Genomic DNA, 5361 nt, shown 5'->3' with positions numbered 1-5361 from the left:
ACAATGCAAGGCCAGATTGCCGGATGCGTCATCAGTTTCAAAGTTGACACGGGCTCCCAGGCAAACCTTCTTCCCCTCAGCATCTTTCGACGCATCTGCAGTACAACGCCCCTGCGCAAGAGTACAGCGGTTCTTACTGCCTACAATAGCAGCGTTATCAAGCACGTGGGTGTCGCCACAGCATCACTGCTCCTGAACAAAGCGAAGCACGAGACGAATTTTTTTATCGTGAAAAAAGGCCGACAAGCAATCCTTGGCTTTAACACATGCCTGCAATTTGGCCTCATTCCATCAGTTGTCGATGCCGTTAACATGCAGGATGGGCATGAAACACCAGAGCAAACGGCCCCGCACCTTTTCAGTGGAACCGGCTGCGTGAAACGACACTACAAGATGGTCCTGCGGCCCGGTGCGGTTCCAGTGGTACAACCAGCTAGAAGGGTACCCTTCTCCCTAAGGGAACCACTACGTGAAGAGCTCAACCGCATGGAGAAGGCGTCCATCATCAAAAGGGTAGACGAGTCCACCGAATGGGTGAGTCCCTTGGTCATAGTTCGCAAAAAGAATGGAAGCCTCCGGGTGTGCATGGACCCAAGAGAAATTAACAAGCACATCATGCGTGAGCACTACCCTATGCCCGGACGTGAAGACATTGAGTGCGAATTGTCAGGGGCGCGACTGTTTTCCCGCCTTGACGCAAACTCCGGCTTCCACCAAATACCGTTAGATGAGGCCACGTCGCGAATATGCACGTTTGCGACTCCGTTCGGCCGCTACAGATTCCTTCGGCTCCCTTTCGGTATTTCGTCTGCTAGTGAGGTCTTCCAGAAGACGCTCGCAGAGATCTTCGACGGCCTGCCAGGGGTTCATGTATATGTTGACGACGTGCTAATCTGTGGCAGCAGCAAACAGCAGCATGATGAGCGCTTGCGAGCAGCACTGAGAAGGGCAGAGGAAGCTGGTCTTACGTTCAACCGTGAGAAGTGTACTTTCGGTGTGAAGGAAATAACATTTCTTGGAGACGTCATCAGTGAACATGGCATACTGCCGAGTTCTGATCTTATTTCAAGCATTCAAGCTATGCCACACCCGAATGACAAAAATGCAGTACGAAGAATGCTTGGAGTCGTTAACTATTTCCGCAAGTACGTGCCTCGACTGAGCGATAAAACGTCCCTACTTCGCAGCTTGGTGAAGGAGAACGTCGTTTTTGACTGGAGTTCGGCTCATGAGCGTGAATGGAAAGAGGTCTGCGAAGCATTAACAACGCCTCCTGTGCTGGCCTTCTTCGACGCGAAGAAAGAAACCAAAATTTCGGCTGACGCATCTGGGCTAGGGTTAGGCGCAGCATTGTTGCAGAAGCATGGCAGTGAGTGGCGCCCAGTCATGTACGCTTCGCGAGCGCTCACCGATAGCGAAACACGGTACTCGCAAATCGAGAAAGAAACCCTGGGCATTGTTTTCGCATGCGAAAAGTTTCACCAGCTGGTATATGGCCGCAAGATTGTCATTGAAACGGATCACAGACCTTTGCTGGCAATCGCGAAAAAGGCAATCGGAGATATGCCACCAAGGCTGCAGCGTTTCTTTATTCGTCTTCTTCGTTATGACTACGAACTGCAGTTTGTTCCTGGCAAGGACCTGCTGTTGGCGGACATGCTGTCCCGTGCTCCTGCCGTCCGTGCCGTCCTGGAGTCAACCGAAGACGTCGACGTTCATGCTGTACAGGTCCTCTCAAGCATAGTAAGCACACCAACAAAACGGCGCCTGCAAAGTGAGACTTTAGCGGATCCATACTTGAGCAAAGTCTTGGAGCAGGTGGCACAAGGAACTAAGATTGAAGGAGAGTTAAAGCCATTTGCAGCAGAACTATCGGAAATTGATGGAATACTGCTGAAAGGATGCAAAATTGTCGTACCGAAGACAATGAGAGTGGAGATGCTGCAGAAGTTGCACGCGGGACATCTTGGGCTGAATAAAAGTAAAGCCACAGCTCGGGGCCTGATCTTCTGGCCAGGAATGGGCAGTGCCATTGAAACGCTCATTCGCAAATGCAGCGCATGCCAAAAGTACGCCTACAAGCAAGCTTCTGAGCCTTTTATTTTGTGGCCAACACCCAAGGTGCCATGGCACCGGGTGGGAATCGGCCTTTTTCATTTCGCTGGTGACATGTACGTAGTGGTGTTTGATGCGCATTCAAACTTTCCAGACGTTGAGAAACTCGCCGTCACCACTGCGCGCGAAGTCGTTACAAAGGTTGCGTCTAATTTTGCGCGGTACGGAATTCCTGCCCAAGTGTGTACCGACAACGGACCTCAGTTTGCTTCCCAAGAGTTCGCGGAGTTTGCACGGCGCTATGACTTTGTCCATATTACTTCGAGCCCTGAATTACCGCGGTCGAATGGTTTGGCCGAGAAAGGAGTACAAATAGTGAAGCGCATTATGAAGAAAACTGCAGAGTCTCGTGACGACTTCTGGATGGGTCTTTTATCATATCGCGCGTCCCCATTAGAGGACGGACAATCACCGGGAGAATTGTTGCAGGGTCGTCGGCTGCGCACTACTCTGCCTGAATGCAGCGTCGAACAGGAGCGCCCGGTAGTCAAGCACCGCCAGTCGTCCAAGGGCAAACTACTGCCTCCACTGCAGCAAGGAGACACGGTGCGGGTTCGTGACGACCGCCAATGGTCGCGCAAAGCGATGGTTCTCCAGAAGGTGGCTCCACGATCCCACATCGTGAGAATGGACAACGACCGTCTTCTAAGACGTAATAGGCAACATCTGCTGCGAACCCAAGAGCACTACAACGTCTTCGATGACAGCGACGACGACGCTGACATCCGCTCCGAGGCTAGAAGAACTTCAAGTCCTGGTACCGCCGATGGCCAGGGTGAGCCACGTGATGGACTTGCCACAAGCACTCGGCTCACAGCATCAGGTGCAGCTGGTGGATCAAGCATGGACTTGTCACGTGGTGGACTTGCCACAAGCACGCAGCTCACAGCATCAGGTGCAGCTGCTGGATCAACCATGCCAGCCATTCCACGCAGGACAACCCGGCCACGCATGGAACCTAAACGGCTGACTTATGATCACACGTTTCGGCAAATTTCTTAGAGCATTGTCAAACTGATCTTTTCACAGAGGAAAGAAGATGTATCAGATGTGGCTATCAAGCAAGCGGCCTGATAACATGTCAACGCCCCTTCTTCCTTTCCCTTTCCCTCGCTGCAGCCGCAGCTATAAATCTATGCGCAATAAAGGACCAGGCGTCTTTTCTGGCCTAGCTACTGATGTGTCGCGTCTCTGCATGAAGCGATCGATACAATAGATTTCCCTGACGCCAGCAGGAAGAACCGGAAAATATGGAGGCAAAGTATCAGCGGGGGGCTTTTCTGCATGGTGTCCTAGATCGGACTAAAAATTGTTTATTTTTCTAACACATAGCTTTTGGATAAGTGTTGGCCTTTCTTCTTTTGCTGCGAAATCTGAATGCTATAAAAATATTTTTTCTCTGATTCAAGCAAAAATGCTTCGCAAGGATCGACAAAATTTTTCTTTGCTGAATGGTTCCAATCTTGCATTTCCGTAAAATTGCAAAGCTGCGTTTTCTATCTACTAACATTTATGGTATTTCCTCGAGAAAACTGCAGGTTTTCTCGCAAAACAAGGCCCACTTTTGTGTCGACACATTTTTCCCGAACATTTTCGCGAAAATTTCAATAAAAACAAGAAATGCTCCAAAACTGAAATTGAGCACCTCCATATTACCTTCAGCTGAGTGGGCGCCGCGCTTCGAGCGCTGTCACATGAAGCATTTGCCATGTTCTGTTTTCTTTATTTTGTCACAGTGCAGAGTGGGTTATCGTGCAGCTGCTGCAAGAAGAGCCCAACTGCGCAGCACGCATCCAACATTTCAGCGGCGACTATGCTGCTGATTGCAGCCGTTGCGAGAGGAAACCTCCTTTTGTCGGCGAATTCATTCTGCTGCAAGCCGACTTCTGCACCTGGAAAGAGAGCGAACGCGCTGACTTTTTGAGAAAGCAGACTTTCGTAAGCGGCCGCAACAGTACATACTACTTGCCGTAACGGATAGTTGTGGCAACAGGTTGTCTGGGAGCTCGATGGAAGTTATCACAGAACCAATATTTGTGCTGTTGCAGGCTGCCTCGAATGTGCTTGCTTGTGCAAAGAACTGGGCGAAAAAAACGAAACCATAAACGCACGCCACTAGGCGCTTTTTTTTCTTAAAAAAAGAGCGCTAATCCTTTCGCCGTCATGTAGCCGTAAATTTGTCTGCAGATATGGAACTTATTTGCCTGGCTAAGGATTTAACATGCGCTAGTTCCTTTGATGCCGCTGTAGCAAGACTAGCTTCGCTACAAGGTCTTAAAGAAGCGCTGTCCTCGGCCACGTGGTCACCGTGCTTTTAGTACAATGCTCATGCGCCTGGTACCTGTTACGCTCTGATTTTTTTTCCAGTTCTTGCTAACTTGAGAACAGGCGCCACTGTAGAGAATGAAAATCTCCACTTTTATGATTTCATTTCAGTGCGTCGTAAATTCTGAGTTTCTTGATAGCGCAGAAATCTTCATGTTCTCCCGGCAGTATAACAGATAGCAGTGAAGTCGTCTTGATTTATCAAAGGGTCTCCCTACTGCAGCCTTCTCAGGCGCAGTGAACTTGCAGATCCGTACCGCGTAATGCTGTGTTCTTAACACAGCATTCAGTTCAGTCTTTACTAATGAACCACTTGACAGTCTTCCAGATCCACCATATTTTACGCACCCGATCATGCAAAATATCACATTTCATCCCGTCGGCATAGTCAAGGTAATTGAATCACTGAAGAACTCGTCATCTACTGGAGTGGACGGTAACAACGCCAAAGGGCTGAAAAATACTAAACATACGTGTAGCCTGTTCTTATCGCTCATATTCCAGGAATCCCTGAACACCGGTTCAATTCCACGTGACTGGCAGGTGGGCAAGGTCATCCCAGTCTTCAAGAAAGGAAGCCGATCATCGCTGAGTAACTGCCGCTCGATTTCCATAACAAGCGTTTGTTGGAAAATAATGGAGCATGTTTTATACTCGCATATTGCTAATTTCCTATTGTCACGTTGTAGTGACGGCAGTCCAGCGGTCAGGAAGACACCAGAAATACTTGCAAACGAAGCTCTTTATTTGGGCTGACTTGCGCCCGCAAAAGAACAGAATCACTCGGTGGCGGCGTATAAGCAACAAGCGTGCTCGTCAATCGTCGATCTACGAATGTCGCCGCTCGCGGCATCGCTCAATTTAAAGCCGGCAAGGAAACTTCCAGATAACAGGTCAAGATCATCTACGGTAATCTGGAAA

This window comes from Amblyomma mixtum, chromosome 4 (assembly GCF_055824585.1).
Source record: "Amblyomma mixtum isolate Tamu chromosome 4, ASM5582458v1, whole genome shotgun sequence".
NCBI lineage: Eukaryota > Metazoa > Arthropoda > Arachnida > Ixodida > Ixodidae > Amblyomma > Amblyomma mixtum.
Note: the sequence above shows the minus strand (reverse complement) of the source record.